The sequence below is a fragment of the Neoarius graeffei genome, chromosome 2, assembly GCF_027579695.1.
Source record: "Neoarius graeffei isolate fNeoGra1 chromosome 2, fNeoGra1.pri, whole genome shotgun sequence".
In the NCBI taxonomy this organism is placed as follows: domain Eukaryota; kingdom Metazoa; phylum Chordata; class Actinopteri; order Siluriformes; family Ariidae; genus Neoarius; species Neoarius graeffei.
In genome coordinates this window covers 2,801,252-2,815,538 of record NC_083570.1, presented here as the reverse complement: position 1 = coordinate 2,815,538, position 14,287 = coordinate 2,801,252, and the positions used below count along the sequence as shown (strand labels likewise).

At 44.7% G+C, this 14,287-nt stretch overlaps 1 pseudogene; it reads right to left on the bottom strand.

Annotated features, from left to right (window-relative positions):
* Positions 1–10,392: 10,392 nt before the first annotated feature.
* LOC132876070 (trace amine-associated receptor 1-like) lies at positions 10,393–11,423 on the bottom strand (annotated as a pseudogene).
* Between the last annotated feature and the right edge of the window lie 2,864 nt (positions 11,424–14,287).

The following is a 14,287-nucleotide window of genomic DNA, read 5'->3' as shown; positions in this document are numbered from 1 at the left end:
CCTTCCAATCAACCAGGTACTGCAACCCCCCACCTCACCGACAGGCCTTTAGTAACTTCTTGATGGTATAGACCTCACTTCCATTGGTGAACCTGGCAGGGGAGGTTAGAGACCGGGGAGAGGAGCTGGAGACCAGGGGTCTTAGTTGAGAGACAAGGAAGGAAGGGTGAACATGACACATGGACCTAGGTAAACTCAGCCTGACAGTAGTGGAGTTGATAACTTTGAAAATGGGAAAAAGGATGAACAAACCTGGGTGTCAGCTCATGGGAGGGTGTTTGAAAGGGAAGGTTGGCAGTGGATAACAGAACCCTCTGTCCAAGGCAGTCCACTGTGGCTGGTGTGCTGCATTGGTCCACCTTTTTCTTATATAACTGGCTTGAGTGTAGTAGACAGTGCCTGGCTCATGCCCACACCCTGCGACAATGTCAGATGAAGGCCTGGGCTGAAGGGACAGACACTTTCTCCTCTTACTTGAGAAAGAAAGGTGGCTGGAGCCTGAGACAATGCTGGAATAGGGTCAATCCAGTCAAGGATGATGGGAGGCTATTGTGTGCATACTCAATCCAAGGCAAGGCCTGGGTGCAGGAGGGAGCATTGTCCAAGGTCAAGCATCATAGGGTGACCACTAGGCTCTAGTTGGTGCACCCGGTCTGACCATTAATCTGAGGGTGGTAACCTAAGGAAAGGTGAGGAGTGGCTCCAATTAATTTACAGAACTCTTTCCAAAAGTGAGCAGAAAACTGAGGACCTCTGTCAGATATGATGTCCAGTGGCAGGCCGTGGATCCTGAAAACATGGTTAATAAGGAGCTCAGCAGTCTCTTTAGCAGATGGCAGCTTGGTGAGGGGGATAAAATGAGCCATTTTAGAGAAACAATCAACAATAGTTAGGATGCAGGTGTTACCCTTGGAACTGGGGAGACTGGTGATGAAACCCACAGCAATGTGGGACCAGGATTGGGTAGCAGTCTTAATAGTCCAGCCATGGGCTGGTTACCAGTCATGCTTCTGGAACACATGTCGCAGGCTGCCACAAATGTCTTGACATCCTACCATATCCTAGGCCACCAGAAGCATGGCCTGATAACAAAGAGGGTTTGGGCCACCCCAGGGTGAGAAGCAAGAAGAGAACTGCGCCCCCACTGAAACACCTAGGAGTGTACACAAAGGGACACAAACAGAACATTAGGTGGTCCGATACCTGGGCCTGGAGCACTGACCAGAGCTTCCTGGACAACATTCTCGATGTCGAATCAGCCAGCAGCCACAAGGCAGTGGGTAGGAAGGATCGGTTCTGTGATGTCTTGATGAGAGTGAGGTGAAAACTGCCTGGAAAGGGCATCTGGTTTGGTATTCTTAAAGCCCGATCTGAAGGAAAACAGAAAGTTAAAACATGAAAAGCATAAGGATCACCTGGCTTGACGTGAATTAAGTCACTTGGCAGACTTGATGTAGTCAAGGTTTTTATGGTAAGTCCATATGATGAAAGGGGTCTCAGTCCCCTCTAATCAATGTCTCCACCCCTCCACAGCCAACTTGATGGCCAATAGTTCTCGCTTACCTATGGTATAGTTGCACTCAGCTGGAGTGAAGTGGTGCGAGAAGAACACACAGGGGTGTATCTTGTCATCTTTAGATGATCTCTGGGACAGGACTGCCCCAGCTCCCATGTTGGAGGCATCCATCTCAAGCACGAACTGAGCTGTAGGATCTGGGACAATAATGAGGGAAGCAGTGGAAAACTTGGTTTTGAGGGATGTGAAAGCATTCTCAGTGTGGTTGTTCCAGAGAAAGGGCCGCTTGGAAGATGTGAGTTCTGTAAGGGGGCAGTAATGGAGCTATAATTCCTGATAAACCTTTGATAAAAATTTGCAAACCCCAAGAAGCATTGCAGCTCCCTGCAAGAGGAGGAAGTGGACCAGTCTAAGACTGCCTTAATCTTGTTTGGGTCCAGTTGGACCTTACCTGGGGAGATGATGAAACCCAGAAATGAGATTGTGCACTTATGGAAATCACATTTCTCTGCTTTAGCAAAAAGTTGATTTTCTAGTAGCGACTACAGAACCTGTCCGATGTGGGACTGGTGAGCTTCAAGCATGGGAGAAAAGATCAAGATGTTGTCAAGGTATACAAAGATGAACTTATTGATGAAATCTCATAATATGCCATTAACCAGTGCATGGAAGTCCACTCGTGTGTTAGTGAGGCCAACAGGTAAGACCAAGTATTCGTAGTGGCCAGTGGGCATATCAAAGGTCTGTGAAGATTCTCAGTCATCCAGGTCATAGTAAACTGTGGGTGGTAAAAGAGAGCAACTGGACTTGCTTGAAGATTCTTGAAGATGTTTCACCTCTCAACCGAAAGGCTTCTTCAGTCTGTCTGACTGGTAGGGAGTATCAGGGATTTATCCTCTCATGGATGAAAAGCTCATCTAAGGTGCCATTGAGTCATCCTGTTGGTGTGGGTCACTGGGGGCTGGTTGTGAATGGCCTCGAGAGTCATTAGGATGATCAATGGATTGCCTGTTAAGGTGATCAATGGAATGCTGATTCTCTCTGTCCTCCTGTGAGTCACTGAAAACAGCTGGGTTTTGGTGTGCATTCAGTTGTCTGGGAAGTGTGCCAAGGACTGCATTGTAGGTGGCTGATAAATGATAACTTAGACCCCCACCTCTGTTCAGTGATGGCCGTTCAATTGTCATTCCCTACATTTCTGGTCCATCTGAGAAAATCAGGAGGATCTTCTACAAACACAACATTCCGGTACATTTCAGACCCAGTAACACCCTGAAGCAGAAACTGGTCCACCCTAAGGACAGAATACCCAGACACAAACAGGACAATGTAGTGTATGCAATTCAGTGCAGTGAGGAATGCACAGACTCATATATTGGTGAAACAAAGCAACCGCTTCACAGGCGCATGGCTCAACACAGGAGAGCCAGTTCCTCAGGCCAGGTCTCTGCTGTCTACCTTCATCTTAACAATAAAGGACACTCATTTCAGGATTGCAACATACGCATTTTAGCCAGAGAGGATTGTTTGTATGAGCGAGGACTTAAAGAAGCCATTTTTGTCAACCTGGAATGGCCATCACTGAACAGAGGTGGGGGTCTAAGACATCATTTATCAACCATCTACAATGCAGTCCTTGGCACACTTCCCTGACAACTGAATGCACACCAAAACCCAGCTGTTTTCAGTGACTCACAAGAGGACAGAGAGAATCAGCATTCCATTGATCACCTTAACGGGCAATCCATTGATCATCCTAACGACTCTCGAGGCCGTTAACAACCAGCCCCCAGTGACCCACACCAACAGGATGACTCAATGGCACCTTAGATGAGCTTTTCATCCATGAGAGGATAAATACCTGATACTCCCTACCAATCAGACAGAACCAAAGAAGCCTTTTGGATGAGAGGTGAAACATCTTCAAGAATCTTCAAGCAAGTCCAGTTGCTCTCTTTTACTAGCCATGGCATATTGAAGGCCGTCTTCCACTCGTCCCCCTCCCTAATGCATGCCAGGTGATAGCCTTTGCGGAGATCCAGCTTGGAGAAAAATTGGACCCCCTGCAGCTGCTTGAAGGTCATGGACATGAGAGGAAGCAGGTAGTGGTTCTTAATGGTGATCTCATTTTAGCCTCGATAATCAGTGCATATCCTGAGAGACTTGTCCTTCTTGACCACAAAAAATAAACCAGCTCCCACTGGAGATGATGAGGGGTGAATGATGCCTACCACAAGAGACTCTGATATATACTTGTCCATGGTCTCTCTCTGGGGGGGGGGATAAATGTGATCCCTGAGGAGGAGGGCTACCAGGAAGCAGGTCAATAGTACAATTATCAGGTTGATGAAGAGGGACGGAGGTGGCCCGGGCCTTACTGAACACCGAAGATCCTGGTATTCCATGGGGACATTGTAAAGGTCGATGAACTCATCAGGGGTGGAGACTTGGGTGGTGAGGGAAATCTTGGCAGAGGACAAGCAGGTGGCCAAGCACCAGGTGCTCCAAGAGAGGACTGTACCATTGCTCCAATTCAGGTGGGGATTATGCAGACACAACCAAGGAAGACAAAGAACAATAGACTCATGCGAGTTATTCAGGCCATGAAAGAAATAGACTCCTCATTGCTCCCTGAGATCTTAGAAGTGGCAGCTCTGTGATCTGGGAGACAAGACTGAGTTTGGTGCCGCTGAGTGCCCTGGTGGTTAGAAGGTAGTCTAATGTCCATAGGTTGACCCCCAGCTTGTCTGGAAAGGAAATTCTGATGAAGTTTTCACCTGCCCCAGAGTCAATGAGCACCTTTACCATTTAACACCTGTACTAAAAGATGATCTTAGTGGGAAGGACTGGCCTCTCTGCAGGGGAAGACTGCGTCAGTACACCCACCTGTATCCCTGCTGTTACTGGTGGGCAGGTCCTTTTAACAGGAAATAAGAGACAAAATGTCTAGGTTTACCACAGTAGAAGCAGGACCTGGTCTCACGGTGGCACCTTCTCTCCTCAGGGGTCATTCGGGCTCTGGTTCAGGGGAAGTAGTGGCCTCAGCCAAGGAAGCATCATCCTTAAGTTCAAACCTGAGGTTCTTTCTCAGGCTCTGTTGGCAAAACCAGGTATCCACCCAACCAGCTAGGTCCACGAGGCCATCTAAAGTCTCAGGCAGGTCACGAGGAGTGATTTCATGTAATACAAAGTTTTTTTAGTCTATGAGAAAATGTATCGTACAAGGCACTGGCATTCCAGTCCACAGCTGCAGCCAAGGTATGAAATTCAATAGTATAGTCAGAAACCAGCTGGCTGCCCTGCTTGAGCCCCATTATTCACCTGGTTGCCTTCTTGTCCTTGGGCAACCAGTAGAAAACCTTTTGCATCTCCTCTGAGAACTCCTTGTAACTCAAACAGCAAGGGGCTCCAGCATCCCAGACCACTGTTCCCACTCCCAAGCTCTTCCAGTCAGAAGTGTGATGACATAGGTGACTCGAGACCTGTCTGAAGTAAAAGCAGAGGCCTAGAATTCCATCGATAAGGAACACTGGCATAGTAATGAGTGGAAGGCTCCCCATTGTAAGGCTGCATGGCAGGCAGATGTGGCTCTTGGAGGGGTTGTGGAGCTGGAATGACTGTTGGAGCAATGGGTGAGCTGACTGGCCCAGGTGCCGATTGACTGGAGATGAAATTCTGAAAACTTTCCATCTGAGAGGAGAGTTTCTGTAACATGTCTGTGATGGACATCAAGCTCTGATGGACAGCCACAATCTCCTGCTGGTGATAACCCAGAATAGATCCTTGTTTGGTCAAAGCAGCTCTAACTGTTTCAAAGTCTGCTGGTTCCATTCCTCTGGCAGGATTGTTCTGTCACAGTCAAAAGGCAACATGAGTAGACCAGAACCAAAAGCAGACTCATGTGCACTTGGAGAGAAGAAGGCAGGTCTTAACCCAAGTACTGGAGGAGTGGAGGGGAGAAGCAGCTGACAGGAGAAATACAGGAATGGGTAATTAGGGGGGAAATGCAGATCAGAGATCAGCTCTCAAATGAGTGCAGAAAAGGAAAAGGCATGATAGAATCCAGAAATGCAGCCCTGCAACAAGAAAAGATCTCTCAGTTCAAAAAACATAGTTCAAAAGTTCAAAGAGCTTCCAAGTCAGAAGAAATGCACTCACAGTCCCAAATGAGAGGTAAAGAAACCCACAGAAAGAGCTAAGTTACTCCACAGCATCCAGCAAAGTAACAAAATAATCAAATACAAAACCAGGGAGTAAAAAGGTGAAAAACCCATATCCTGAGGCGAAGACAATCCTGCGCCAAATGAATATTGAGTTATATAATATAGAGTCGTGGAGGAGCTGATGAGAGATTGGTGTCCTGGCCGCAGCACAGGGAAGGCCCAGGGAAAAACCAGGGAATGGAGCAAACGATTGGATCAGGACCTAGATGTACCTGGCTGGCTCGTGACATGCTCTACTTTGTTCAGTGATTCCAATATGACTAACAAAATCTTGGCAAGGCAAAAGAAAAAATGCAATTGATGAGCAGCATATTCTACCATGTGGCATTGCCATGGTATTTTCTTTTAGCTCAAATAACAGCATACTGTACCATCAAACAATCCACACTTTAAAGTTCAACTAGATAAAATGCAAGAACTGCTGGCAGAAGGAAATGCATTTTTTCTGCAGGTCCTGAAATTTTTGCATTCAGTGAAATGAAGTCTAGCATTCAGGTGTCTCCTAACTGTTGAATACATTTTCCAATAGTGTAAATGTGCAAAAAATAGTGTTCGAGTGAAGACCACCTAACCTGAGATCAATTCATGACTGAGACCAGAGTGGATTGAGACCAAGACAAGACCAAGACTTTGAGGGGTTGAGATCAAGTCAAGACCAAGGCAGCGCAAGACTGAATCAAGACCAGAACCAAATTACTGTGTGTGAAAGGGGGGTTCGGGGAAGGGGTGATGGCCATTAAAAGGAAGAAAATTAGCAACGAGTCATGTTAGCGGACACGTTTGAAGCAGGAAGTTTTACCTCCAATGACAGTAACAATGTTCACAAATAAATCAGACAATGCACAGGTAATTTAGTGAAATCCCCACAGTTGTGTTCTTGACCAGTCTTCAAATATAATCCTGAGTCCTCTACATCCCAGACCGAGACAAAACCAAGTAAAAATGTGGTTGATTCCAAGACCATCAAAAAGTAATCTTGAGACTGATCTCAAGTTCTACAACATCCACAACTAGGATTGTTCCCTTTGCAATCTACTTTAAACAGCAATCCTTGCCTCAGGAGTGTGACACAGATACACATGCACTCACCGGCCACTTTATTCGGAACACCCACTTGTTGTTTGATGCAATTCTCTAATCAGCCAATCCCTTGAAAGCAGCACAATGCATCAAATCATGCAGATGCAGATACAAATCAAGAGCTTCAGTTAATGTTCACAATGTTCAAACATCAGAATGGGAAAAATTGTGATCTCAAAGTGTGACTTTCTTTCACTTTGGCATGGGTGTTGGTTTGATCCAGATGGACTGGTTTGAGTATTTCAGAAACTGCTGATCTCCTGGGGTTTTCACACAGCAGTCTCGAGAGTTTACACAGAATGGTAGGAGAAAAAAAATATTGTGTGAACAAGTTCTGTGGGTGGAAACAAACACCTTGTTGATAACAGAGGGTCAGAGGAAAATGGACAGATTGGTTTGAGCTTTTTTGCCAGGAAGGAAAAAGTAACTCAGATAATCACTCTTTACAACCGTGGTGAGCAGAAAAGCATCTCAGCATGCAACAGCAGAAGAACACATTGGGTTCCACTCCTGCAGCCAAGAACAGGAACCTTAGACCCAACACCAAGTTCCTATTAAAGTAGCCAGGAAGTGTATATCCAGTGATGTTTCATATTCAGTCCATCAGCATACAGTACAGTATATTGTGTGTATTTGAATGTCTTTGTCTGATCGGAAGCAGCCACAGTGGCATTTATTCAACCGTATTCAATGTGATAATAAATTGGCACAGAAACACAAATATGCAGTGATGTGTGTCATTAGAAGTCTGATATTTTTTCACCCCTCTGAGCAGAGGGACTTGTTACGGCTGTGTCAGACATCCTCGTGTCTCTCTGTATTAATCTCCCTGTTAGAAAACGTCTTACAGGTGATGAGTGAATAAAAATTTGGATTATAAAATGTTCTGTTTGTTTCTAATTTGAAAAGTTAACTGATCTTTTTTTTGTAATAAACTTGAAAATACAACATGTGGAAAATGTGCCATTCTGAGCTGAGAAGAACAGCAGATGTAAGGTTAAAGTGGAAATAAAATACATACAAAACAGCTGATTTTTGGAAATGTGAAACAGAAAGGTTGCCCAAGACACATTTTTGGTTTTGGGTTTGTTTGTTTGTTTGTTTGTTTGTTTGTTTTTGATGAAATGATAATACTCATTTTTCTTATTAAATAAATAACACTGAATGAGATCTAATGAGAGAGATGGTGTGTGTGCACTCTGACTGAAACTTTCATCAAACTGGTTTATTTACACACAGACGCCATCACTTGGATTATTACATTTATAGTACACACACACACACACACACACACACACACACACACACACATTGATCGCAGTCGTAATATTGAAGTCCAGACATAGGGACAGATGTAATCTTTCAGCTTGATGATTCATGTTGGTTTTGGATTCATTACAGCATTCTGATTGGCTGAGAGCCGGGGTTAGGGGTCGCCACAGCAGATCTGGTCCACTGTAACTCCACAATAATATTTAACACTAAAGGGGAAAATCTTTTCCACAACACATCAGCACAATGTATGTAAAATGTGTTTTATTCACTGATTGCGTTCTTTCCATTTTACATTGTAGTTTGTTTGTTTGTAGATGTGAATTTTCCCAAAGTAGTGGAAGTCAGGGAAGGTGGAATCACTCTGAATTCATCAACTTTCTGAACACGCTGTATATTTCACCCATGAGGCATGTCACTGAGGATATGTGGTTGAGTAGAGTACCTGGAGGATAGAGTGCACTGATAAAACTTCTTTAGCATACATAATTGCACTATTCCGCACTACCTCATCTTAATACCTATTAGTTTGTTTATTCTGCTTATCTCATGTTTACCTGCTATACCTCAAGTGCCCTTGAATGTTTATTTGCTTCAATATGCATGTGTGATTGTGTGTTATATGAGTGTTTAGTCTATGTTTATACTGTTTGTGTTGTTTATTTCAATTATTCTAATTTATTTATGAGTGTTACATCTATGTCCAGTTCTTATCTAGAGTGTTTATACTGTTTGTATTGTTTATTTCAATTATTCTATTTTTTATTTATTGCATTGCCTGTTTGCACCGTGGGTCAGAGAGGACTGTAATTTCATCTGTGCTGTATGTCGAGCATGTATAGCACATTTGACAATAAAGTTGACTTGACTTGATAATGGGAGTTTGGGGACTGCTGTGCTGCAGTTGATGGCATCTTGGAGAATAAAAATATATCTGTGTGTGTAGTTCAGAAATTACACTGATTTAGAAAAAGATTAAATAAATACAGTATTGTACAACAGTCTTAGGCCCATTCAAAGAAATGCTGTAGAGCAAATACTGTATGCTTTAAACAATAATGAAATTTAATGTTTTTGTATGAAAGTAAGACCATAAAGAGCAGTAAACTGTAATAAATGTAAAAATCAGTGTTTGTATCAGTGATGACACTTTGCTTTAAAAGACAATACATGGTATTCTCAGGTACAATGTGTTCAGTTTTATCAGGAAGTGAGCTGTAAGTTTTGCTGAGCATCTTACAGAACCAGACTCAGTTCTTTTCTTCTGGACTCTTTGACTCACGCTTGCTTCTTGTTTTTGCACAAAACCTAGCAGCCTTCATTTCACTGTCTGAAAAGTGGCTCTTATGGAACATGATGCTTTCTTTACTGACATGCAAACTTTTTTTCTGTAATATTTAATTCATGATTAAAAACTAATGTTTGAAATCTAAAATGTTTTTGTGCTGACTCGGATGATGAAGGAGAAGATGTAATAAACTAAAGATCTAAACAAAGTGAATACTAAAAACATGGCGCATACTGTAAATACTGCACAGTACTGTATATTATATATTATATTGAATTATTTATAAGATAATGTGTTGTACGGTAAATCAGCTTCGTTTTTATAAAGTGATGCACCTTTTACTTCAACATAATAAAAACTTATACAACACCAAGGTTATTATTGTCCTCAAATAGTACAGATTTATAATTTTAAGGTTTTAGTATCATTCTTTCACATGTACAAATGGTTATAAAATAACAACTCAATTTAGATTTAGACTTTTGCACTGACAACTTTATTGAAATTCATTGATAAAAATCTAATTTACAATATCTATAAATTCTTAATAATGAAAAATTTAAAGAATTCTAAAATCTAAAGAATTTAGACTTTTGCACTAAATTTTCTGGAGCTAAAAAAATAATTATCTGGAGAATATTAATGAAAGTTTGGAGATTACACACATTGTGACGATGCAGTTACAGTAGTTATGATTTTGCTTCACACGATGACTATTTTTTCTTTGTAAAGGTAAATCTAATGCATGTAGGTCATTGACTTGGAAGAAATTTGCACATGAATAAAAATACAGTGTAAAAAAACACAAAAATCATGGGTTACATTGTACAAGAGAAAATTGTGTTCCTTGTTTTTTGACAAATTTGAAAATATTATGTGAATAATTATGTTAATTCTGATTTTAACAAGTTGAATAAATTATGCCAGAACAAACTTATATGTTTTGTATGTTAACAAGTATAATGATATAAACACGTATTAACCATCAGGACATCACCATTAAAATATTTGACTCAATGTAAATAAAGATTAATTCTTGAAGAACCTGACTGAAATATTTTCCCAGATAAAACAGTCCACAGTGCTTTCCTAAACCACCTGTAGAAAAAAAGCGTACACGATCGGGTTACAGGTCGAATTTAAATATCCAGTCCAAATCAGCATCCTGAACAATACAGTAGGAACCATATAACCAGTAAAAGGATTAATAACATTGCAGATAAAAATTGGGGTCCAAAATGAGAGAAACACGCCCATAATCACCGCCAGAGTTTTTGTCGCCTTTTTCTCCTCTTTGCTTAACATCGATTGCACTTTCATTGTTGAGTCCTGAATGGATTTGGCTTGTTTTTGTGCAACACGGAATATTTTTGTATAAATGCTAAGCATGATGATACCGGGGAAATAAAAAGAGAGCAAAGATGAAACGGTGCTGGAGGCGGCACTTTGGAACAAAATACAAGCACCTTCACAGGCAACGTTTTCGTGATAAAAGTCTTCCATGCCCAGGATGTTGAGACCAAGAAATATTATTCCAAATCCAACTGCAAATGAAACGCTCCAGCAAATGGAAATCATAACCAATGTGACAAAAGGTGTCATTATGGTCTGATACAACAATGGATGACACACAGCATAATATCGATCAACAGATATGAAACACAGGTTTATAATGGATGCGGTGCACAATGTGATACCAACACTGTTGTGAATTTTACAGAAGAGATTCCCCAAATACCAGCAAGACTCGACAGATAGGATCACGCTCGGAGGCATTAAAAATCCTCCTAACAACAAATCCGTTACAGCCAAAGACAGGATGAGATAATTCGTCGGCATGTGGAGCTGTTTAAAATGAACAATGCTCAGGATGACAAAAAAGTTTCCGAATACCGTCAGAACCACCACCAAGCTGAAAAAGACAGAGCGGCACTCTGAGGAGGAGCGGGTAAACAACTTTTGGGCAGGAGCTGTTGGAAAATTCGTAGCAAAGTGGAATGATGTCCAACGTCAGAATTTGGCTCCAGTTCATGTCAAAATCCATCTGCTGAGATGTTTTGCTTCCTGCAAATAAATAATGAACAAGATATTGAACACAATAAAGATACAATTTTCATCTATAACAACATTCAGAGGGCGGCACGGTGGTGTAGTGGTTAGCGCTGTCGCCTCACAACAAGAAGGTCCGGGTTCGAGCCCCGTGGCCGGCGAGGGCTTTTCTGTGCGGAGTTTGCATGTTCTCCCCGTGTCCGCGTGGGTTTCCTCCGGGTGCTCCGGTTTCCCCCACAGTCCAAAGACATGCAGGTTAGGTTAACTGGTGACTCTAAATTGAGCGTGAGTGTGAATGGTTGTCTGTGTCTATGTGTCAGCCCTGTGATGACCTGGCGACTTGTCCAGGGTGTACCCCGCCTTTCGCCTGTAGTCAGCTGGGATAGGCTCCAGCTTGCCTGCGACCCTGTAGAACAGGATAAAGCGGCTAGCGATAATGAGATGAGATGAGACAACATTCAGAACACAGTCATCATATCTGTATCTGTAACTCACCATCAATCCTCCCTCACATGGACTGACCAGTCACTATGTCCTGCTTATAACCTTTATAAAAACACTCACACACCACTGTTTTTATCACCATATGTTTTAGTCCCAGTGGCCAGTGAAAACCCAGACCAGCCCAGTATTCCCAGTCTAATTAGCTGTCATGGCTCATAATGTCCTCATTATTTACTCTCCATGGGTTAAAAACAAAAAGGCAGGAAATCAGGCCAATATGAGGAGCTGGACTTGCTTGTTGCCTCAGGAGGTACATATTTATTTTTTGGTAGCATATTTTCAAGGCCAAGTCTTTTTTTATTGTCATTTCAATGATGTACAGTTGGTACAGTACACCGTTAAAATGAAACAACATTTCTCCAGGACCATGGTGCTTCATTAAATATCACATGACTGCAAATGCAAAAAAGACAACTAGCACAAACAGACAGTCCAGTGCCAACCAGTACCCATCTCATCTCATCTCATCTCATCTCATCTCATCTCATCTCATCTCATCTCATCTCATCTCATCATCTCTAGCCGCTTTATCCTGTTCTACAGGGTCGCAGACAAGCTGGAGCCTATCCCAGCTGACAACGGGTGAAAGGCAGGGTACACCCTGAACAAGTCACCAGGCAAGGCAAGGCAAGGCAAGGCAAGTTTATTTATATAGCACATTTCATACACAGTGGCAGTTCAATGTGCTTTACAGAAGTAAAAGCAGAACAGTAAACAATAGTGTGGCAGCGGGGGCGTGGCCAAGCATCAGTCTGTGACAGGAGGGTGGAGTCAGGGAAGGTAAGTGGCAAAATCACTACACCTGATGTCAATTAACCTGTGTTTGTGTGTCTTCCCAGTGACCGTGCCCTATATAAAGAGAGAGAGAGCAGAGGAAGGCAGCTCTCTCTGGAACCAGTCAACTGGTGTGTGTGGTGTGACTGGAGAGATTTGTGTCTGAAAAGAACAAATAAAAGAGCATTATGGAACTTTATTCTGGCCTGCCGTCTTTTTGTGCTCCTCCCCCTCCTATGAACTGCCACAGTGGTGCCGAAACCCGGGATGGAGCACAGGAAAAGAACAGCCCCATGGAGCCCACCACCTTCGCGGACCTGGTCCACGCCCTCGCCACGGCCCAGCAGAGCCAGCACCAGGCGCTAATCACCCTCCGGAAGGAGCAAGAGTGCCTGTTCGAGGTCCTGGTGCTGGCGCAGCAGGAAGATCGTCAGGCGTTCCGGCACCTCCTCACGTCGGCGGGGTCCACCAGCACTCCCACCGCGGGCCCGTCCCCCCTCATCCTAACCAAGATGGGCCCGCAGGACAACCCCGAGGCATTCATCACGCTCTTCGAGCAAGTCGCGGAGACCTCGGGGTGGCTGATGGAGCAGCGCACGGCGCGCCTTCTCCCCCTGCTAACAGGAGAGGCGCAGCTGGCTGCGCTACAGCTCCCCGCTGACCGCCGGCTGGCCTACGCAGACCTTCGCCGGGCCGTCCTCCAGCGGGTGGGGCACACCCCCGAACAACAACGACAGTGCTTCCGCGCTCTGCGGCTGGAGGAAGTCGGCCGGCCGTTCGCGTTTGGCCAGCAGCTCCGGGACGCCTGCTGGCGGTGGTTGAGGGCCAAAAACTGCGACGCCGAGGGAATCCTCGATCAGGTGGTGCTGGCGCAGTTCATCGGCCGCCTGCCAGAGGGAACCGCGGAGTGGGTCCAGTGCCACCGCCCGGCGTCGCTGGATCAGGCCATCGAGTTGGTGGAGGACCATTTGGCGGCTGTTCTGACAGCAGGACAGCGAACATCCTCTTCTCTCCTCTCCTCTCTCTCTCTCTCTCTCCCCCTCTCTCCTCCTGTGTCTTGTCCTCACCCCGTTCCCCCACCGCGGAGGCGGGGGCTGGTCCCACCCCAGCCAGCCCCTCGCACCCGCAGTGTCCTCCAGTTTTTCCCTTCTGTGTCTGTCTCTTCCCCCCCCCTCAGGTGAGTGAGCCCCGTGGCGCCGGTGCAGAGAGGAAGCCCGGGCCGGTTTTCTGGCGCTGCGGGGAGCCGGGCCACCTCCAACAGCAGTGTTCGGCAATGGAAGTGGGCGCGGTGGTTCGGATCCCCGACGCGCCAGGAGCTGCCCTCGATCGGGCCGGAGTGTATCGCATACCGGTGAGTATCCAAGGGGATACATATCAGGCATTGGTGGATTCTGGTTGTAATCAGAACTCAATCCACCAAAGCCTGGTGCAAGACGAGGCATTGGGGGGAGCACAGGGGGTGAAGGTGTTGTGTGTGTGCACGGGGATGTTCACAGCTACCCGTTGGTGTCGGTCCACATTTTGTTCCGAGGGGAAAAATTTATAGTAAAGGCGGCGGTTAATCCTCGCCTCACCCACTCG